The 24,144-nt window shown below is 38.9% G+C and overlaps 1 protein-coding gene across 2 annotated transcripts in view; it reads left to right on the top strand.

Annotated features, from left to right (window-relative positions):
* Positions 1 to 920: 920 nt before the first annotated feature.
* EDA2R (ectodysplasin A2 receptor) overlaps positions 921 to 24,144 on the top strand; it is a 112,594-nt gene continuing 89,370 nt past the window's right edge. For both annotated transcript variants that reach the window (XM_065915679.1, XM_065915678.1), the window contains exon 1: positions 921 to 1,082. The gene's annotated coding sequence lies outside the window, so the exon portion shown is untranslated. The remainder of the gene's footprint in view (positions 1,083 to 24,144) is intronic.

Here is a 24,144-nt window from a genome sequence, read left to right as displayed (position 1 = left end):
GTTCCCATCTTAGCTGGAAAGGACTTATGTTTTAAAAATAAAAGACAGCAAGACTGTGTCGTGGGAGAGTGCCCCCAGGCTAAAGGGTCCTCTTGCTGCCAGCTCACATTTCTTCATCCTGTGGGGCTCTGTGGCTACTCAACTTCAACATATTCAAAGTCTTTCTTACCTCTTTCATTTTGTCCTTTACCCCTGGTTCTCTAGTTAATTTATTTATTCCTTCTTCTATATACCAGTCTCCTTCCCAGTCCTGTCACTTATTAGCTGTTTGACATTGGGCAATCAGACTATGCCTCAGTTTTCTTACCTCTAAATTGTGAATCAAACTAGTGTAGTTATGAGGATTAAATTAGTTAATATATGTAAAATATTAAGAAGAGTGCCTGGAAGATATCAAGTGTTGCATAAGTGTTGTTACTGAGTGTTAGCTCATAATGCTTACTGATTAGTGGAAGGGAAAGGTCAGACATTAAACAACCAAGCAAATTTATAAATTAAATTATTACAGATTACAATTCAGTGACAGTAAGAAAATAAGTATAATGCAGTGGACAAAGGGACCACTTGAATGAGTGAAGCTTATATACAGAAGTGACACTCTGCCACAAAGTCTCAAGTCCTCCCGAGAAACCACAGATCTTAACCAGCTCCACAACCTCTCCTGATTCTATTCCCTTTCTCCCCGCTTTAGTCCCTGGAGCTTTCCAGTTATTGCCAAAGGCGGGGCTTTTTCACTATTCACCCACCCTTCCCCAACTCCTCCCCTACTCTCCCTGTCAGGGGTGAAACTTCTTTGTGTAGCCACGCCTAGACACTGCAGTGATCCAATAGCTGCTTCATGGGGGCGGGGAAGTAGGCAGTAGCGTGAAAGGAAAGAGAATAGGTTCTGGCTGTTGTTGCTGCACATGTGAAATGAGTCAGAGCAGAGCTTTGACTGCAATGGATTTCATCTACTGAGTGTGTGGTATGGAGGCTGGGGGCTGAGAAGTAGGGGCTTGGTGAGATATCTGGCCGGCACTGAGGTACATTTGTCCAAGAATTCTGTTGCTGGAGCAAGATCCATCCATCCATTCATTTACAGGGTAAGTGTGGAACACTCTCTGGCGTGGCAAAGTGGTTGAGATTTGTGGAGCATAAATATGGGAGTTCAGGATCATGTTAGGATAATTCTGCTAAGGTGCTACAAAGTCAGAATGGCTGGGAAGGTGTCCTGTGGCTGTCTGTCTACCCACCCATCTGTATCCAGAAAGTGCTGTGTAAGATGCCAGGGACCTGCACTAATACCCTGATGACCTCGGCGAGCCAGTTCCCCTGGGTAGGCTTTTACTGCACCCCTATGTCCTTTGGAAACATGCCTGGACTGTCCAACCACCCTATCTGCGGTTGGGAGATAAGGAAGAGAAGGAGTCTAGGAGCTTAGGGAAGGGAGGGAGGAGTCTGATCATATTTGTAAAGCATCCCGAAGGAAGTTGAGCTGCTGGCCTACCCACGTGGCCCCTGGGCAAGTCGGGGCTTGTGTAAAGAGATTGCAGGCTCTATTTGGGGGCTTTCAGTTTTCACCCTCACCCACCCGGCTGGGTTTCACTTGATCCTTCATTCCTGGAAACTGAGCCCAGGGCAGTGATATTTTGATCCTGCCTTATCTCAAACATTGGCCAAGGCTGAGGCAGCTGTGAGAACTGGGGGACAAGAAAAGGCCCGCCAGGAAACTAGGCTGGGGAAGCAGAGACTGCAAGATCTGATTTAGACAGATGTTGGCAGCTTTAACCAGTATCACACCATGCAGGGTTGCTAAGGCAGGAAAGTATGGGGTATGTTCCCCTACATAATTCTTTAGTCCCTTCCTTCACCCCAGCATACCTCCAATTCAACATAACACTCTCGCTGAGCACCTACTCTGTGCCACACTGTGTGAGACAGACATATGCCTAAGACATAGTCTGTGCCCACTGGCACCTCGTCATGGGTATAAGAGCAATTAAATAAGATAAGTTTTAAAGATTCTGTCAAAATGTTTTGATGTTGTCAGAGAAGGATCACATCTAGTTGAGCCAGAGAAAATCAGAAAGGGTTTTTGGATTTTTTTTGACATTTTAGCACCTTACAGAGCTGCAAAGCCAGACTACTTAAACTCAAATCCCACCCCTACCATTTATTAACTTGTGTGACATTGATCAAGCATAATTGCTACACCCTCTCTGAATTCTGTTTTAGTCTAGGTTAAGCCAGAGATAATAATAGAGCTTACTTTCTTAAGTTTCTGTGAGGATTAAATTAGATAATCTGTGTGAAATAATTGCACACACTTAGCACAGTGCCTGGACCAAAATAAGCACTTTATAAATGTTAACTATTATTATTATTTATGATGAGCCATGAAACACAGATAGGATTTCAACAGGTGGAAACAGGAGAGATGGCAGTCCAAGCAGAGAAAAAAACAAGAACAACTGTTTGAAGTCAGGGAAGCTCTGGGCTTGTGAAAAGAACACCAGCTAAACTGGATTTTAGAGTACAATTAGGTGGAAAATGGAAGTTAAAGTTGCCATGGTAGATTGATGACAAACCATGGAAGACTTTTGAATGCTAGATTTTCTCTTTAATTCATCAGACTTTGGAAAATCATTGAAAGTTTCTGAGCTAAAGGAAAAAGACAAATCTGTGTTTCAGGAAGAAGAATCTGGTAAACATGAGTTACCTTAATTGCAATAAGAAAACATGAGAGGTAGATAAACCAGATGCAGAGAGGGAATGAGACCCTGGAGGTGGTGACTATGGGAACAGAAAGGAGATAATGAATTTAACAAGACATCACAGAAGATGAATCTGCAGAATTTGGAAGTTGACAAATTACATGAGATTGAAAAAAGAAGAATGAGAGAATCAATATCTTTTGGGATGGTTTAGACTTTAAAAGGTTGTGTATTCCACTAATTCCATCCATTTTTGTGGATGGTACAAATAGAAAGGGTGTCCACTTTCTGAGTTAGACACAGCTTATTAAAGTTCTGGGTCTGCTACTTACCTGCTGTTTGTGATACTAAGCATATCAATTATTCTTTATTTCCAACCAGGATCAAAACAGTACTCATAGGACATTTGGAAATATGTCCTGGGAGTGTGATTTTTGTACACAAGGGATGAAGTACTACTGCATTTAATGCCAACCAGTTTGATACAACAAAGCATTGTTCCTACTACCCACTTATTATACCGGTAGCAAGCCCATTGAGAAATATGAATTTCTCCAAAACTGTTTAGAGGGAGAATAGTATCCATATCATAGGCTTGTTGAAAGGATTAAAAGAAGTAATCCTTGTAAAATGCCTAGCATGATATCTGATGCATAGTAGGTTTTTATGAATCATAATTTTCTTTCACTCCAATTAGCTACACCCTATAACATCTTTGCTAGTATCTGCCTGAATACTTTCAGAGGGAATGCACTTACTAATCTCTGAGAGAGTCCATTCCCTTCATAGGAAGCCTTGACTCTGCAAAAGTTCTTCCTTTTGTTAAGCTAAACTCAGTCTTCCTGTGGCTTCCAGAGGTTCTAGTCATTCTCTCTGGGGCCACTCAGAGAAGTCCGCTCAGTCTCTTCAGGATAATTCCTCAAAGATCTGAAAACCAAAGACCAGATTCTCATTCATCTTTCATTCCCAGGTCAAAAACTCTTCCATCTTTTCTCTTATAGCATGCTATGAAGTCAAATAAGACTCTGAGATTTTAAGCTATATAAGTTGCAGTGGTGGCGGTATCTTCATAAGTGATGGGAAACACTAAAAGGAACATGATGGATGAATGTGACAAGTTCCTTTGTAATTTATTATTTCTTAAATTCCCACTATGTGCCAGGTACTTTCAAATCCATAATCCCACTGACTACTTACCCCTAGGGAAGGTTCAGGTCTTCTGGTCTTAATTGTACAGGTGGCCAAATAGGCCCAAAGAAAATGAAACTTGCTAGAGATCGAGTTAGTAAGTGTTTAGGCAAAACCTGAAAACCAGATTTTTCTTACTCCAAGGTCAGTTTTGTTTTGTTTTAATTTTGACACTAGGTCCTAAATTTGGAGGCTTTGAATTCTAGTCCTGGCTCTGCCACTGACTGGCTATCTAAATGAGGAGAAATTCTATACTTTCTAGAGGAGCTTCAGTCTCCCCATCTGGATAATCAAGGGAATGAGGTTAGGTTGTCTTAAAGAATCCTTTTGAGATTCCATGACAATGTTTTCAATTATTTGATGCTTTGAAGTTTTAGCCAGTTACCAAAGATGAGAAAAAGCAAAACAAAACAAAACAAAAAAAACATAATGAACTGAGGTGCCTGCCTCTTACTAAAGGAATTCAAGTAGATATGGATGGCATTTTTTTATTGGGCAACAGACATTTGGGGATAAGATGACTTTTGAATTTCCATCTAACTCTAAGATTGTACAATACTGAACATTGTTTTACAGGATGTGCATTTACATATGAGATCATGAACTTCTTGTTATATCAGTTGCACTTTTTCCCCACTATCCCGCCACCTATCTTTTCCTTAGACAGCCTGAAAAATAAAAGTCAAGCAATATTTTGGCATCAATATCTGATCCTATACAGACAGGCTTCACTCTATGAACTGATTCTCCCATTCATATTGTGAGGATAAACAGCCCTGGGCTATGCTTGCAAATGCTTATCAGTTTGAATGTCTGTTTCCTTAGGATATTGCTGGCCTGTGAGGAAAAGATAATGCATATGATAGAATTTAGATTGCTTTGTGAGAAAAAGTACTGTTCTTATTGACATCTTCAGAGAGATACAGCTATTCCAGATAATCTGGTAAATTGAACAGGGTAGAGAGAATATGGGGCAAGACCAAAGAACATTAATAAAAATCAGAAATGAGAGCACTTGAATGAGTTTCATCGAGTTCTTAACCCTGTAAAAAAAAATCATACCACAAATCCAGTTTTCAGCTGGGAGAACTCAGTCAAGAGTATATCCTCCTTGGGAAGTCACCTAGTACTGCTGGTGGTGTGTGTGTGCGTGCGCACCTGTGTGCATGCTCAGTCAATTCTGTTGTGTCTGATTCTTTGCGACCCTATGGACTGTAGCCTGCTAGGCTTCTCTGTTCATGGTGATTCTCCAGGTAAGAATACTGGAGTGGGTTGCCACACCCTCCTCCAGGGGATCTTCCAGGAGAAGCAAACCCACGTCTCTTAAGTCTCCTGCATTGGCAGGTGGGTTTTGTTTGTTTGTTTTATCACTAACACCACCTGGGAAGCCTACTGCTGGTGATGTAAGTAGCTTTTAATGATATCAGAATTTCATGGTATCTTGTGTTGGTCAGTACATGAATGTGACTCACTTTGTCTAGGGACACTGAGAAACAAAAGCAGTGGTTTGGAGTATTGGTTATTTGTCTGGCCTGTGGCCTCTCTTCAATGCCCTTTGCTCCCAAATTCTGGGTGGAATAGAAACAACACTCATAGCAATCCCTCATATGTGTAGCACAGTTTGGAGTTTCCAGAGCACTTTCACATACATTATCTCATTTATCCCTTGAACATCATCCAGGGTAGTTTTTGTACCCTTCCTCATACTTTGGAAAACTGTTTCAGCAATCATTAATGTTTTCCTACTGGAGAAGGAAATGGCAACCCACTCCAGTACTCTTGCCTGGAAAATCCAATGGATGGAGAAACCTGGTAAACTACAGTCCAATGTTTTCCTAATATGCTGGGAAAGATTGAGGGCAGGAGGAGAAGGGGATGACGGAGGATGAGATGGTTGGATGGTATCACTGACTCAATGGACATGAGTTTGGGTAAACTCTGGGAGTTGGTGATGGACAGGGAGGCCTGGCATGCTGCGGTTCATGGACTCACAAAGAGTCAGACATGACTGAGCAACTGAACTGAACTTAACTGGATATGTTTTCATAATCAGCCCAAAGATGGCTGGTTTTAATTATATCACCATATTCTTAGCTACAGTGTTCTCTTCCCCACTCACTTTAACAATTTTTTCAGCAGTTTCCAGACACTAACAATATATTTATATACTTTTTAGTATTCCCCCCCTCAATTTAGAGTCTTTTAAATTATGTTTGTCTTTTTTATATTTGAGCTTTTTTTATTGTGTATGTGTGTGTTTTCACATGTTTTGAAGGAAAAAGATGTTAACCCACATGGTTAACATTTGCTTTTGGCTGAATTAAAATTGCCCCCATGGGATATTAATTCTATCTGTACAGTGACAATTATTTTTAATAAAATTTTCTTTTATTTTTCTACCCCAACATCTTTATTCTTGCTGAGTCATTATCTGTTGCTCTGTACACTGGAATAAAAAAACAAGGTAAATAATTGTGACATCTTTAACTTTGCTAACTCTCTTTATTCTCCTCTGTTGATATACTAATCAACAGTACTGGACCAAACATTGCTATCACTAACAGTTGAAATACTTCAACCACTTTGGAAATGAAAAGAGAAGCTTGATAAAAACTGTAACAACCACCTGTGGTTTCTGAATTATTTCTATTCCATGCACATATTGTGATATATTTGAATATTAAAAGACAATATACTTTTGTCACATACCAACAAGATAATGCATTTCCAGTCCTGATGCTCCTTCACCTACCTGTACCAACAGCTGACACTATTGCTTATCTTTTACTTCTTAAAACTTTGTCCTGTACTATCCCATCCAGGTTCTAGTCTTTCTTCCCTGGATTCCCCTTCTTGGTTGCTGCTGACTATTCTTCTTCCAGCTTCAAATATGGATGTCCATTAGTGTTTCATTCTTAACATTTTTCTTAGCTCATCTAAGCCTCTGTCATGATTTACTTAGGCCAATGTTGCTTAACCTTCCAGAAGTTTTTTTTTTTTTTAATTGATCTAAGGTTTAAGTATGTTTTAAAAGTGAAAGTGTTAGTTGCTCAGTTGTGTCCGATTCTTTGTGACTCATGGACTGTTGTCTGCCAGGTTCCTGTCTGTGGAATTCTCCAGGTAAGAACACTAGAGTGGATAGCCATTCCCTTCTCCAGGGAATCTTCCTGACCCAGGGCTCAAACCTAGGTCTCCTGCATGGCAGACAGACTTTTTACCATCTGAGCCAACAGGGAAGCCCTATGTTTTAAGGTACCCCAGATAATTCTGATGTGCATTCATGAACTGAGCTGGTATTTTTATGCGTTAGACTTATTTCTAGCCCTCACCTATGTTCTACATATTTTAATTGCCTGTTGGGCACCACCACTGACATGCTCTTTTGTTCACTCCAACTTTCCAAACTTAAAACAATTTAAAATTGAGAATGTTGTCTTTTTTATAAATAAAAGGAGCTCCCCTTTCACACTATTTGTGGTCCCAAGGTTATCCTGGCTTCCTAGGCAGAAACCTTTAGAATCTTCTCTGGCATGTCGTTCACACGCCCATGTAATTGTAGGGTCCTTTGGAGTTTCCTTGTAAGACCTGTATCTCCCATCATCGCTTCCTTTCTCCTTCTATTGCTCCCATCATTATCCTGGTCCTTATCTCCTAGGACTTGAGCAGAAAACCTATCTAGCCATTCTTTAAAGAACAGATGAATGTTCAGAAAATATTTTTTTTAATTTTTTATTTTTTATTTTTTTGGGTTTTGTCATACATTGACATGAATCAGCCATGAAGTTACATGTATTCCCCATCCCGATCCCCCTCCCACCTCCCTCTCCACCCTATTCTTCTGGGTCTTCCCAGTGCACCAGGCCCAAGCACTTGCAGAAAATATTTTTGTCCCTATAAGATCACTGAGGAAATAGTAAATTTAAGTGACAGCCTGGGAGGACCTACATTCCCTATTTTAGAGATCAATACTGCCTTGGAAAGCATGCCATAACCATAAGTCTTAAATTACCTGTCAGTCCTGGGTTTGTTTAATGCTAGTTAAATAAATTTCAGTCAGTTCACTTCAGTTGCTCAGTCATGTCCGACTCTTTGCAACCCCAAGAACTGCAGCAGGCCAAGCTTCCCTGTCCATCACCAACTCCCAGAGCTTGCTCAAACTCATGTCCATTGAGTCAGTAATGCCATCCAACCATCTCATTCTCTGTCGTCCCCTTCTCCTCCCGCTTCCAAGCTTTCCCAGCATCAGGGTCTTTTCCAATGAGTCAGTTCTTCCCATCAGGTGGCCAAAGTATTGGAGTTTCAGTTTCAGCATCAGTCCTTCCAATGAATATTCAGGACTGATTTCCTTTAGGATTGACTAGTTTGACCTCCTTGCAGTCCAAGGGACTCTTCTGAACACCACAGTTCAAAAGCATCTATTCTTCAGTGTTCAGCTTTCTTTATAGTCACACCCATACATGATCACTGGAAAAACCATAGCTTTGACTATACAGAACTTGTTGGCAAAGTAATGTCTCTGCTTTTTAATATGTTGTCTAGGTTGGTCATAACTTTTCTTCCAAGGAGCAAGCATCTTTTAACTTCATGGCTGCACTCACCATCTGCAGTGATTTTGGAGCCCCCCAAAATAAATTCTCTCACTATTTCCATTGTTTCCCAATCTATTTGCCTTGAAGTGATGGGACCGAATGCCATGATCTTAGTTTTCTGAATGTTGAGTTCTAAACCAACTTTTTCACTCTCCTCTTTCACTTTCATCAAAAGGCTCTTTAGTTCTTCTTCACTTTCTGCTGTAAGGGTGGTGTCATCTACATATCTGAGGTTATTGATGTTTCTCCCGGCAATCTTGATTCCAGCTTGTACTTCATCCAGCCCGGCATTTTGCATCATATACTCTCCTTATAAGTTAAATAATGCATATAAGTTAAATAAGCTTGGTGACCATATACAACCTTGACATACTCCTTTCCTGATTTGGAACCAGTCTGTTGTTCCATGTCCAGTTCTAACTTTTGCTTCTAGACCTGCATACATATTTCTCAGGAGGCAGGTAAGGTGGTCTGGTATTCCCATCTCTTTATGAATTTTCCACAGTTTCTTATGATCCACACAATCAAAGGTTTTGGTGTGGTCAATAAAGCAGAAGTAGATTTTTTTTCTGGAACTCTCTTGCGTTTTCGATGATCCAACAGTTTGATGGATCAACAATTGCCAACAGTTTGTTGGCAATTTGATCTCTGGTTCCTCTGCCTTTTCTAAATCCAGCTTGAACATCTGGAAGTTCACAGTTCACATACTCTAGAAGCCTGTCTTGGAGCATTTTGAGCATTACTTTGCTAGTGTGTGAGATGAGTACAATTGTATGGTAGTTTGAACATTCTTTGGCATTGCCCTTCTTTGGGATTGGAATGAAAACTGACCTTTTCCTGTCTTGTGGCCACTGCTGAGTGTTCCATATTTGCTGGCATACTGAGTGAAGAACTTTCACAGCATCATCTTTTAGGATTTGAAATAGCTCAACTGGAATTCCATCACCTCCACTAGCTTTGTTCATAGTGATGCTTCCTAAGGCCCACGTGACTTCGCATTCCAGGATGTCTGGTTCTAGGTGAGTGATCACACCATCGTGGTTATCTGGGTCATGATCTTTTTTGTATGGTTCTTCTGTGTATTTGAGGTATTTTTTTTCTCTTTAAGCCTCTGTTTTAAAAATCCATTAATTGGTGATAATAACCCATGGCTTATTCTCAGAGTTATTGGAAAAACCTATTGAGCTAACTGGTATGAAACCCTTTCCAATTGTGAAACCTTTCACTAGGCCAGAAGATTGTTACCATTTTTTGTAAATGTTTACCATTAACTCATCCAACAAATATTTATTTAGTCCCTACTGTATGCCAGGCATGTTCTAGGCATGAGGGATGAAGTACTAAACATAACGACCATGATCTCATGGTGTTTACATTTTAGTTGGGTTAGAAACAAGCAATATATAAGTAAATAAGTAAGATATAAAATGTGTCAGATTGTCATAAGTGCTACTGAGAAGAATGAAACAGGAGAAGGGCATAGGGAATATGATGGGAAGTTGAAGTTTTAAGAGAGTAGTTAGAAAAGCCTCACTAAGAAGATAGATCCATGGCTGATTCATGTCAATGTATGGCAAAAACCACTACAATATTGTAAAGTAATTAGTCTCCAACTAATAAAAATAAATTAAAAAATAAATAAATAAATACATAAATAAAAAGAAGATATTATAAGATCAAAGAACTGAAGAAGGTGAGGAAAGTAGCCATGTAGATATCTAGAGGAACACATGCCTGACTAAGGGAACAGTGAGTGTGAAAGGCCTTAAGGTGGGAGCATTTTCAGGTTAGTTTCAGGAAGAGTAAGGAGGTTGGCATGGTTTGAGTTAAGAGAATAATAGGAAGAATAGTAGATTATGGGATCAAAGAGGTGATGGGGAGGTAGGAAAACCACCTAAAGCCTCATTGGCCATTTTGAGGACTTTAGTTTTATTGAGTAGGGAGAACCATCAATGCATTTTGAGGTTGAAAGTGACATGATTTAACATGTTTTAAAAGAATCATTCCACCCTCAGCCCATGTCACACTATCACTCATTCTTTCCAGAAAAAAATGAGTAGGCCCCAAGTTACTCCCTCATCAAGTTCCCTCTAATTGTGAGGGGACATAAAGTCCTTTTTCTAACTGCATCTAATATTCAGACAAAATGTACAAGAGCCAAAAAGAACCTTAAAACAATGATTTTCAGGGAATTCCTTGACTACCCAGTGGTTAGGACTCTGAAATTCCACTGCTGGGGGCCTAGGTTTGATCCCTGGTTGGGGAACTCAGATCCCACAAGCTGAGTTGAAGAACCAAAACAGAAAAAAACAAACAAAGACTTTCAAAGTTGGTTGTACATGAGAATCACCTCCTGAATTTTTAAAAATTCCAAATACATCAGAATCTCAGGAATGCGAACCAAATATACATGTTTTTTGGAGTTCCCAAGATGCACTAGATGAGAACCACTAGTCAAAGATTTGGCCAAATCCTCATGGTATAACTGGGGACCTTGAGTCCAGCAGTGGGGAGGAATACACTTTTGATAGTAGAGCTAGACCTGGGACCACTCACGATTCTGAGGAATGCAGAATTCACAAATATGTGGGCAGAAAGAAGATAAGAGGTTTGATAGTTTGGAAGCAGATTATGGGCAGGGATAGAAGTGGCCCTGAGCCATGCCAAGAAAGAGAACTCTGAGAGCTAGCACCAAGTGATAAAACACCATCTGGATTATAGGCCAATCATCTGGAAATGATGAAGGCATTGCACAGATTAGAAGCTTGATTTTCAAAGAAATTACTGTTCTCAAGCCCACACTGAGCAACTACTTTGATTTTTGCCAGTCCCCTGCATGTGGGTGACTGGGTAGGCTCACAAGGAGAGGAATGGGCAGGGCATGGACCACCTGCTGTCTTCCTCATCCTCTTTAATCTCACATCTCCTGCACTGCCCAGGCAAGGCAAATATCTTCCATGAAGTCCTGAGTTCTTAATTTAGACCTGTCATCCTGTTTTGCCCACTCATCCTAGATAGAGAAAGCACGTTTCATCCCACAGGCATGTGCAAGTTGAGAAGAACAGCAGTCGCAAGCTGTGGCCAGAGGCAGCTGCACTGGCAGTAGTTTAAGTACCTAATATCAGCAGAAACTTGGCAACATCAATTTTTCAGGGTGCCATGAGCTCATATGGGAATTACTATTAATGTCAGCTTCATTGCTTATCTTCTTCCCTGTCAACTTGCATTCTTATTTTTCTAGGTTATTTTTTTAAAGGGGACAGGATCAGGACAAGAGGATAGACAGGGTAAACAGTCACATGACAGAGACAGACAAAATAAGGAGGTACTCTAGTCATCTTGCCACTTGTCAGCACCTCTGGTCAAACCCAATAAATAACCCAAATAGCACGTAATAGATAAATTTGAATTAAAACAAATCATTTGAGGCATATATAAGAATATTCATAATACTTTTTTTTCTTTTTTTTTATTAGTTGGAGACTAATTAGTTTACAATATTGTAGTGGTTTTTGTCATACATTGACATGAATCACCCATGTCATTTGAATCAGTTCTAATGAGATGAATGAAACTGGAGCCCATTATACAGAGTGAAGTAAGCCAGAAAGATAAAGACTATTCATAATACTTTCTTATAAATTTTTTTTCTTCATTTATTTTCATTAGTTGGAGGCTAATTACTTTACAATATTGTAGTGGTTTTTGTCATACATTGACATGAATCAGCCATGGATTTACATGTATTCCCCATCCCGATCCCCCCTTCCACCTCCCTCTCCACCCGATTCCTCTGGGTCTTCCCAGTGCACCAGGCCCGAGCATTTGTCTCATGCATCCCACCTGGGCTGGTTATCTGTTTCACCACAGATAATATACATGTTTCGATGCTGTTCTCTTGAAACATCCCACCCTCGCCTTCTCCCACAGAGTCCAAAATTCTCTTCTGTATATCTGTGTCTCTTTTTCTGTTTTGCATATAGGGTTATCATTACCATCTTTCTAAATTCCACATATATGCATTAGTATACTGTATTGGTCTTTATCTTTCTGGCTTACTTCACTCTGTATGATGGGCTCCAGTTTCATCCATCTCATTAGAACTGATTCAAATGAATTCTTTTTAATGGCTGAGTAATATTCCATGGTGTATATGTACCACAGCTTCCTTATCCATTCATCTGCTGATGGGCATCTAGGTTGCTTCCATGTCCTGGCTATTATAAACAGTGCTGCAGTGAACATTGAGGTGCATGTGTCTCTTTCAGATCTGGTTTCCTCAGTGTGTATGCCCAGGAGTGGAATTGCTGGGTCATATGGCAGTTCTATTTCCAGTTTTTTAAGGAATATCCACACTGTTCTCCGTAGTGACTGTACTAGTTTGCATTCCCACCAACAGTGTAAGAGGGTTCCCTTTTCTCCACACCCTCTCCAGCATTTATTGCTTGTAGACTTTTGGATAGCAGCCATCCTGACTGGTGTGTAATGGTACCTCATTGTGGTTTTGATTTGCATTTCTCTGATAATGAGTAATGTTAAGCATCTTTTCATGTGTTAGCCATCTGTATGTCTTCTTTGGAGAAATGTCTGTTTAGTTCTTTGGCCCATTTTTTGATTGGGTCATTTATTTTTCTGGAATCCAGGTGTTGCTTGTATGTTTTTGAGATTAATCCTTTGTGTGTTGCTTCATTTTGGAAATACAAAAAACCTCGAATAGCCAAAGTAATCTTGAGAAAGAAGAGTGGAACTGGAGGAATCAACCTGCCTGACTTCAGACTATACTACAAAACCACAGTCATCAAGAAAGTATGGTACTGGCACAAAGACAGAAATATAGATCAATGGAACAGAATAGAAAGTACAGAGATAAATCCACACACCTATGGACACCTTATCTTTGACAAAGGAGGCAAGGATATACAATGCAAAAAAGACAATCTCTTTAACAAGTGGTGCTGGGAAAACTGGTCAATCACTTGTAAAAGAATGAAACTAGAACACTTTCTAACACCATACACAAAAATAAACTCAAAATGGATTAAAGATCTAAATAATAAGACCAGAAACTATAAAATTCCTAGAGGAGAACATAGGCAAAACACTCGCTGACATAAATCACAGCAGGATCCTCTATGACCCACCTCCCAGAATATTGGAAATAAAATAAAAAATAAACAAATGGGACCTAATTAAACCTTTTCTTAAATTTTAATTTGAGGAATAACAAGCATTGTCTAATAGAATGATATAGGGTAGTTAAAGGTATTAAAGAAAATGCTAAGGAACTAGGTTTTTTATGAAATATCATTCTCATATCATAAATTTCACTTTTCTAAAGTGTACAGTTCACTGTTTTTTTTTTTTTAACATATTCACCAAATCACACAACCATCACTACTATCTAGTTCCAGACAGTACCTATTAAGTAGTTATTTCACATTTTCTCCTTCCCTCAGTCCCTGGCAACTACTAGCCTACTTTCTGCTTCTATGAATTGCCTGTTCTGGATATTTCATATAAATGGAATCATGCATTTTTCCTTTTGTGTAGCTTCTTTCACTTAGCATTATGTTTTCAAGGTCCATCCATGTTGTAGTCCTTATTGAGAATTTCACTCCTTTTTTTGGCTAAATAATATTTAATTGTATTGATAGACTACACTTTGTTTATCCACTTATCAGTTGATTTATATTTGAGTTGTTTCTATGATTTTGGCTATTATGAATAGTGCTGTTGAGAGCATTCATGTCCAGATTTTTGTGTGAATATATATTCTCATTTATTTTGGTTATATAACGAAGATAAGAATTGCTGGATCACATGGTAACTTTATGTTTAATATTTTCAGGAACTGCAAAACCACTTTTCAAAGAGAGTACACCACTTTACATTTACCAGCAATATATGAAGTTGCAATTTATCCACATCCTTCCCAACATTTAACCATCCCCCCTTTTTTTATTATGGCCACATTAGTGGGCAACCCACTCCAGTGTTCTTGCCTGGAGAATGCCAGAGATGGAAGAGCCTGGTGGGCTCCCATCTATGGCGTATCACAGAGTCGGACGTGACTGAAGCGACTTAGCAGCAGCAGCAGCAGCAATGGGTGTGAAATAGTATTCATGGTGATTTTGATCAGCATTCCCCTAGTTGCTAATGATGTTAAAGCATCTTTGAGCAGTGTATATTCAAATATTTAATTAGATTATTTGTCCTTTTATTGTTGAGTCATAAGATTTCCATGTTGTATATGTATGCATGCATGTGTGCTAATTCATTTCAGTCATGTCTGACTCTGTGCAACTCTATGGACTGTAGTCTGCCAGGGTCCTCTGTCCATGTGATTCTCCAGATAAGAATACTGGAGTGTGTTGTCATGCCCTCCTCCAGGGGATCTTCCTGACCCAGAGATTGATCCTGCATCTCCTATGTCTCCTGCATTGACAGGCAGGTTCTTTACCACTGCTTCCCTGGTAGCTCAGAGGGTAAAGCATCTGCCTGCGATGCAGGAGACCTGGATTTGATCCCTGGGTCAGGACAATCCTCTGGAGAAGGGAATGGCAACCCACTCCAGTATTCTTGCCTGGAGAATCCCATGGCTGGAGAAGCCTGGTAGGCTACAGTCCATGGGGTCGCAAAGAGTTGGACACGACTGAGCAACTTCCCTTTCCCTTTCTTTACCATTAGTGCCACCTGGGAAGCCCATTATATATTTGTGTGTGTATATATATGTGTGTGTGTATATTACAATATATACATTATACATATGCATTATATATGTATATACACACATACATTGATATATAGTTTGTGTGTTCATGCTTAGTCACTCAGTCGTGTCTGACTCTTTGAAAGCAACCCTGTGGATTGTAGCCTGCAACCTCTGTCCGTGGAATTCTCCAGGTAAGAATACTAAAGTGGGTTGCCATTCCCTTCTCCAAGGGATCTTCCCAACCGAGGGATCGAACCTGGGTGTCCTGAATTGCAGGCGAATACTTTGCTACCTGAGCCACCAGGGAAGCCCTACACATGGCTTGTCAGTTCTCTATAACTTGCAGTTGTTTTTTTTTTTTTCTCCTGTTATGTGGTTTGTCTTTTTATTTTCTTGATAGTGCCCTTGAAGCTCAAAAGTTTTAAATTTTGGTTAAGTAAAATTTATGTGTTTTTTTTCTGTTTTGTTGTGTTCCTTCTGGTGCTATGATCTAAGAAATCATTGCCTAATTAAAGGTCACAAAGATTTATACCTATATTTTCCTATAAGAAAAAAAATTAATTATAAATATTTGTGTTTTCTTATAAAAACTCCATTAAGAGTTATATAGGTTTATATCTTTCATTTAGAGGTTTGGTCCACTTTAAGTTAATTTTACATATAGTGTGAGATAAGGATCCAATTTGATTCTTTTTCATGTGACTATGCAGGTGTCACAATACGTTTTTTTGAAAAGCTTATTCCTTTCCCATTGAATTGTCTTGGCACTCTCTTTGAAAATCATTTGACCATAGTGTAGCAGCTTTATTCTATTTTTCTGATATGTAAATCATATTTCAAATTTAATTTTTATTTTTTACTTCTTTTTAGTCTATTCTTTAAATTTTTATTTTTATTATTATTATTTTTTTTACTTTACAATATTGTATTGGTTTTGCCACACATTGACATGAATCTGCCATGGGTGTACATGTGTTCCCCATCCTGAACCCCCCCCCACCTCCCTCCCCATCCCATCCCTCTGGGTCATCCCAATGCACCAACCCCGAGCACCCTGTATCATGCATCGAACCTGAACTGGAGATTTGTTTCACATATGATAATTTACATGTTTCAGTGCCATTCTCACGTATCATCCTGCCCTCGCCCTTTCCCACAGAGTCCAAAAGACTGTTCTATACATCTGTGTCTCTTTTGCTGTCTCACATATAGGGTTACTGTTACCATCTTTCTAAATTCCATATACCTGCATTAGTATACTGTATTGGTGTTTTTCTGTCTGGCTTACTTCATTCTGTATAGTACACGCCAGTTTCATCCATCTCACTAGAACTGATTAAAATGTATTCTTTTTAATGGCTGAATAATATTCCATTGTGTATATGTACCACTGATTTCTTATCCATTTGTCTACTGATGGACATCTAGGTTGCTTCCATGTCCTGGCTATTATAAACAGTGCTGCAATGAACATTGGGGTACATGTGTCTCTTTCATTTATGGTTTCCTCAGTGTGTATGCCCAGAAGTGGGATTGCTGGGTCATATGGCAGTTCTAACTCCAGTTTTTTCATGAATCTCCACACTGTTCTCCATAGTGGCTGTACTAGTTTGCATTCCCACCAACAGTGTAAGAGGGTTCCCTTTTCTGCACACCCTCTCCAGCATTTATTGCTTGTAGACTTTTGAATAGCAGCCATTCTGACTGGCGTGAAATGGTACCTCATTGTGGTTTTGATTTGCATTTCTCTGATAATGAGTGACGTTGAGCATCTTTTCATGTATTTGTTAGCCATCTGTATGTCTTCTTTGGAGAACTGTCTATTGAGTTCTTCAACCCACTCTTTGATTGGGTCTTTTATTTTTCTGGAATTTAGCTGCAGGTGTTGCTTGTATGTTTTTGAGATAAATTCTTTGTCCGTTGCTTTGATTGTTATTTTCTCTCATTCTGAAGGCTGTCTTTTCACCTTGCTTATAGTTTCCGTTGTTGTGCAGAAGCTTTTAATTTTAATTAGGTCCCATTTGTTTATTCTTCCTTCTGTTTCCAATATTCTGGGAGGTGGGTCAAAGAGGACCTGCTGTGATTTATGTCGGAGAGTGTTTTGCCTATGTTTACCTCTAGGAGTTTTATAATTTCTGGTCTTACATTTAGATCTTTAATCCATTTTGAGTTTATTTTTGTGTATGGTGTTAGGAAGTGTTCTAGTTTCATTCTTTCACAAGTGGTTGACCAGTTTTCCTAGCACCACTTGTTAAAGAAATTGTCTTTTCTCCATTGTATATTCTTGCCTCCTTTGTAAAAGATAAGGTGGCCATAGGTGTGTGGATTTATCTCTGGGCTTTCTATTTTGACCATTGATCTATATATCTGTCTTTGTGCCAGTACCATACTGTCTTGATGACTGTGGTTTGTAGTAGAGCCTGAAATCAAGCAGGTTGATTCCTCCAATTCCATTCATCTTTCTCAAGATTGCTTTGGCTATTTGAGGTTTTTTGTATTTCAACACAAATTGTGAAATTATTTGTTCTAGTTCTGTGAAAAATGCCGTTGGTATCTTGATAGGGATTGCCTTGAATCTATAGATTGCATTGGGTAGTATACTCATTTTCACTATATTGATTTTTCCGATCCATGAACAGGGTATTTTTCTCCATCTATTTTTGTCCTCTTTGATTTCTTTCACCAGTGTTTTATAGTTTTCTATATATAGGTCTTTTGTTTCCTTAGGTAGATATATTCCCAAATATTTTATTCTTTTCATTGCAATGATAAATGGAATTGTTTCCTTAATTTCTCTTTCTGTTTTCTCATTTTTAGTGTATAGGAATGCAAGGGATTGCTGTGTGCTAATTTTATATCCTGCAACTTTACTATATTCGTTGATTAGCTCTAGTAATTTTCTGGTGGAGTCTTTAGGGTTTTCTATGTAGAGAATCATGCCATCTGCAAACAGTGAGTGTTTTACTTCTTCTTTTCCAATCTAGACTCCTTTTATTTCTTTTTCTGCTCTGATTGCTGTGGCTAAAACTTCCAAAATTATGTTGAATAGTAGTGGTGAGAATGGGCACCCTTGTCTTGTTCCTGTCTTTAGGGGAAATGCTTTCAATTCTTCACCATTGAGGATAATATTTGCTGTGGGTTTGTCATATATAGCTTTTATTATGTTGAGGTATGTTCCTTCTATGCCTGCTTTCTGGAGGGTTTTTGTCAGAAATGTATGTTGAATTTTGTCAAAGACCTTCTCAGCATCTATTGAGATAATCATATGGTTTTTATCTTTCAATTTGTTAATGTGGTGTATTATATTGATTAATTTGCAGATATTGAAGAATCCTTGCATCCCTGGGATCAAACCCACTTGGTCATGATGTATGATCTTTTAATATGTTGTTGGATTCTGTTTACTAGAATTTTGTTAAGAATTTTTGCATCTATATTCATCAGTGGTATTGGCCTGTAATTTTCTTTTTTGTGGCATCTTTGTCAGGTTTTGGTATTCGGGTCATGGCAGCCGCATAGAATGTGTTTCGAAGTTTACCTTCTTCTGCAATTTTCTGGAAGAGTTTTCCTGGGATAGGTGTTAGCTCTTGTCTAAATTTTTGGTAGAATTCAGTTGTGAAGCCATCTGGTCCTGGACTTTTGTTTGCTAGAATATTTCTGATTACAGTTTCAATTTCCATACTTGTGATGGATCTTGTGTGTTAAGATTTTCCATTTCTTTCTGGCTCAGTTTTGGCAAGTTGTACTTTTCTAAGAATTTGTAAAACACCTCAACATTCGAATCATCGGAGTCCTAGAAGAAGAAAACAAGGAGAAAGACCATGAGAAAATACTTGAGGAGATAATAGATGGAAACTTCCCTAAAATGGGGAAGGAAATAATCACCCAAGTCCAAGAAACCCAGAGAGTCCCAAACAGGATAAACCCAAGGTGAAACACCTCAAGACACATATTAATCAAATTAACAAAGATCAAATACAAGGAACAAATATTAAAATCAGCAAGGGAAAAACAACAAGTAACACACAAGGCGATTCCCATAAGGATAACAGCTGATCTTTCAATAGAAACTCTTCAGGCCAGAAGGGAATGGCAGGACATACTTAAAGTGAAGAAGGAAAATAACCTACAGCCCAGATTTCTGTAACCAGAAAGGATTTCATTCAAATATGAAGGAGAAATAAAAAGCTTTACAGACAAGCAAAAGCTGAGAGAATGCAGTACCACCAAACCAACTCTCCAACAAATGCTAAAGGATCTTCTCTAGACAGGAAACAAAGAATGGATATATAAACTCAAACCCAAAACAATAAAGTAAATGGCAATGAGGTCATACTTATCAATAATTACCTTAAATGTGAATGGGTTGAATACACCAATCAAAAGACAAAGACTGGCTGAATGGATACAAAAACAAGACCCCTATATATGTTGTCTACAAGAGACCCACCTCAAAACAAGGGACACATACAGACTGAAAGTGAAGGGCTGGAAAAAGATATTCCATGCAAATAGAGACCAAAAGAAAGCAAGAGTCGCAATACTCATATCAGATAAAATAGACTTTAAAACAAATGCTGTGAAAAGAGACAAAGATGGACACTACATAATGATCAAAGGATCAATCCAAGGAGAAGATATAACAGTTATAAATATATATGCACCCTACATAGGAGCACCACAATATGTAAGGCAAATGCTAACAAGTATGAGAGGGGAAATTAACAGTAACACAATAATAGTGGGAGACTTTAATACCCCACTCACACCTATGGATAGATCAACTGAACAGAAAATTAACAGGGAAACACAAACTTTAAATGATACAATGGACCAGTTAGACCTAATTGATATCTATAGGACATTTCACCCCAAAACAATGAATTTCACCTTAGTGCACAAGGAACTTTCTCCAGGATTGATCACATCCTGGGCCATAAATCTAGCCTTGGTAAATTAAAAAAAAAAAAAAAAGAAATCATTCCAAGCATCTTCTCTGACCGCAATACAGTAAGATTAGATGTCAATTACAGGAGAAAAACTATTAAAAATTCCAACATATGGAGGCTGAACAACACACTGCTGAATAACCAACAAATCACAGAAGAAATCAAAACAGAAATCATGGTGTATATGTACCACAGCTTCCTTATCCATTCATCTGCTGATGGGCATCTAGGTTGCTTCCATGTCCTGGCTATTATAAACAGTGCTGCGATGAACATTGGGGTGCACGTGTCTCTTTCAGATCTGGATTCCTCAGTGTGTATGCCCAGAAGTGGTATTGCTGGGTCATATGGCAGTTCTATTTCCAGTTTTTTATACAGAGTGAAGTAAGTCAGAAAGATAAAGAACATTACAGTATACTAACACATATATACGGAATTTAGATAGATGGTGGCGATAACCCTATATGCAAAACAGAAAAAGAGACACAGAAATACAGAACAGACTTTTGAACTCTGGGGGAGAACGTGAGGGTGGGATGTTTTGAAAGAACAGCATGTATATTATCTATGGTGAAACGGACCACCAGCCCAGGTGGGATACATGAGTCAGGTGCTCGGGCCTGGTGCACTGGGAGGACCCTGAGGAGTCGGGTGGAGAGGGAGGTGGGAGGGGGGATCGGGATGGGGAATACATGTAACTGTATGGCTGATTCATGTCAATGTATGACAAAACCCACTGAAATGTTGTGAAGTGATTGGCCTCCAACTAATAAAATAATATTAAAAAAAAAAATAAATAAAAAAATAAAAAAAAAAAAAAAAAAAAAAAAAAAAAAAAAAAAACAGAAATCAAAATATGCATAGAAAGGAATGAAAATGAAAACACAACAACCCAAAACCTATGGGACACTGTAAAAGCAGTGCTAAGGAGACGGTTCATAGCAATACAGGCTTACCTCAAGAAACAAGAAAAAAGTCAAATAAATAACCTAACTCTACACGTAAAACAACTAGCAAAGGAAGAAATGAAGAACCCCAGGATTAGTAGAAGGAAAGAAATCTTAAAAATTAGGGTAACTTTACTCTAAATGGCCACAAATTAGAAACAGCCCAATGCCCATCAACCAAAACAAAAAGAAAAACAACAACCAAAAAAACCACACACATAAAATAAATTGTGGCATATCCAAACAATGGGATACTACACAGCAATGGTAAGAAATAAATGTTACTATACACAATGTCATGGGTAAATCTCACAGATGTTGTATTGAGCAAAGAAAGCCAGGAACAAAAGAGGGCTCTCATATGAATCAAATTTATATGACATTTAGGACAGGTTAAACTAATAATGGTGATAGAAGTCAGAATAGAAGTTACTTCAGAGAAGGGAATGGCATTGACTGAGAAGGGGGATGCGAGAGTCTGCTGAGGTAATAAAAAGGTTTTGTATCTTTATCTGGAAGCATTTATATGAGTATATTCCCTGGTGGCTCAATGGTAAAGAATTTGCCTGCAATTCAGGAGAAACAGGAGCTGTGGGTTATACTCCTGGTTCATGACGATCCCCTGAAGAAGGGCATGACAACCCACTTCAGTATTCTTGTCTGGACAATGCCAGAGACAGAGGAGCCTGGTGGGCTATAGTGCATGGGGTTGCAAAGAATCAGTGATGACTGAAGTGACTTAGCATGCATCCATACATATGTCGAAATTTTATAGGTCCATCTATGTTGCTGACTTATACAGCAGTTTGGAGAATTCAGATGTATCTTCTGGGATACCTTGGAAGTGTGTCTAGCTGCAGTTATAGGGCACCTCACAGTAGCTCTGATTTTCTCAAAACTTAATTATTCTCCCTCACCTTCTCTTAAAATAAAAAGGCAGTACGTCTACAACAGGATACTGCTGACCACAGGGAAGAACTTGACATAAGGCCTGAGTTTGTTCCTTGGTAATAATTTAACCATTATTAGACAACTTTACTCATGACCATGGCTTCTTCAGAACAGATCAGAGTCATTGTGGCTTTCTTCTCTTTAAAAAAAGGTAATTGGTTAAACTTATTGTGAAAGACAGTTTAATTTGCTTGCTTTGGATAAACAGTTTGACAAAATGGGGGAAAAAAGGCCTATGTTCGTTCCCTGGAACCTGATATGGGGATTTGGCCATACGCCTTACTTGCCTACTCACAGGTCTCAAAGCCAAGGTTAGAGGGACATGTTAAGATTCATGCCACATGACATTTATTAGATGGAAGGGGCTCTGGATACCAAATAGAATAGAGTGTCTCAGATACCCAAAGGGCAGAAACAGCTGCTTTGGAGATTTCAGATGCCTATATTGGGAGCGTATCTTAAGGGCATGACTGCTCTTTGGCTCCTGCCAATGATTTTCTGTTTTTTTTGGGCAAGAAGAGGATACAGGGGAGTTGCCCAGACGAGTATTCTGGCCCTGTGCCCATGACACTTAATTCTCTTGTCATGAGAGCTGTGAGACCACTGATAGTTTTTATTCTTAATGACACGATGTGGGGTAGGGAGGGGAGTGTGCCTACTGAGACTGACAATATGGGTCAATAATCAAAACAACATAGACGAGGGCATCTTAAGCTTATGTAAAAAATGGGTTTTGTAGCCTACTTTCTTCTGAATGAAGAAATGGGAAAGAATGGCCCAGTTGATCATGGGCAAAGGTACATTCAAGCAAGTATTCCAGACAGGAAAACTTACTCCATTGCTACTGGGGACTTTTGAAGGGAAGAATGGTGGTATCTAGCACAGGGTATACATCCATACTCTCCTCTCTTCTGACTGGAAGAACACATTTAAGATTTTATATACTTTGAGAAACCACCACCGTGGTATGAGGTTAAGGAGTGAACAAAAGAATCTCACCCCACCTTTCTCTTTGAGTAATGCAAGCCTCATGTATCAGTTACTGACATTAAAATTCATCTTTGTAGAAAACTACCTCTCTATATACTCAAATCTGTCTTATTTTGTATAACTTCTCAAATTCTTAGGAATGCTTTGATGGACCTTAGTTCGTTTAATCATTCCAAGGGCTATATAAGGTAGGTAAGGAACATACCGACCCCTTTCTTCAGATTAAGTAACTGAAGCCAGAAAAAATAAGTGACTCATTCAGAATCATAGATTGAAAGAAGAGCCATGTAAGTTGACCAACCATCCCAGTTTACCTGAGACTGTCCTAGTTTCAACACTGAAAGTCCCATATCCTGAGAAAACTTATTAGTCCTAAGCAAACCTGTATCCAGGATAGAACCCATACCTCCCAACTCTTTGACCAATGCTAGTGCCAGTGCCCTATACCATTTGTATTTTGAGAACTGTTATCAGAGTAATGTTTCCTTTTCTCTACACTTTAATGTACCAGGACATTTCTTCGTGCTGGATCATTCTCCCCTCCCACACTTCCAAGGACAGAAGCAATGACAGCTAGTTTTCCTCAAAGGTACTTGAGACAGTTTTGGCAAAAGAAAACCATGTTTCAGCTTTCTCATCCACAAAAGGATAATAATCTCTACTGCTTACAACATGTATTTTGTGTGGATCAAATATAATGAGTATGAAAGTGCTTTCAAAACTGTTAATAGCTGGTAACATGTGAGAGATTGTGGCTATGCTCTAGTTCCTAGACAGATACCAGCTCCTTGTCTTATCATTTTCTTTCCAGTTCAGCAAGTGTTACAGCCACTAACTGTATGAACATTGGTGAATTCATTGACCTTTATGCCTCATTTTTCACACATTCAAAATTAGGCTAATAATAGTTCATGATATGGTTGTTTCAAAGCTTGAATAATTACATGTAAACCATTTAAGACTTCTTGGCACATGGTTAGTGCTGTATAGGCATTAGCTGTTTTGAGTTGGCTTCCTCAAACCTTCTAACCCAGGTCCAGAGGCTAGACTAAGAGGTCCATAAACCAACTGAGATGGAAGCCACTACTTGCCTTGAGATCCTTTTCCATTTGTTCCCTAATTGTA

Source organism: Muntiacus reevesi, chromosome X (genome assembly GCF_963930625.1).
Source record: "Muntiacus reevesi chromosome X, mMunRee1.1, whole genome shotgun sequence".
NCBI lineage: Eukaryota > Metazoa > Chordata > Mammalia > Artiodactyla > Cervidae > Muntiacus > Muntiacus reevesi.
Note: the sequence above shows the minus strand (reverse complement) of the source record. Positions and strands in the feature narration are given on the sequence as shown.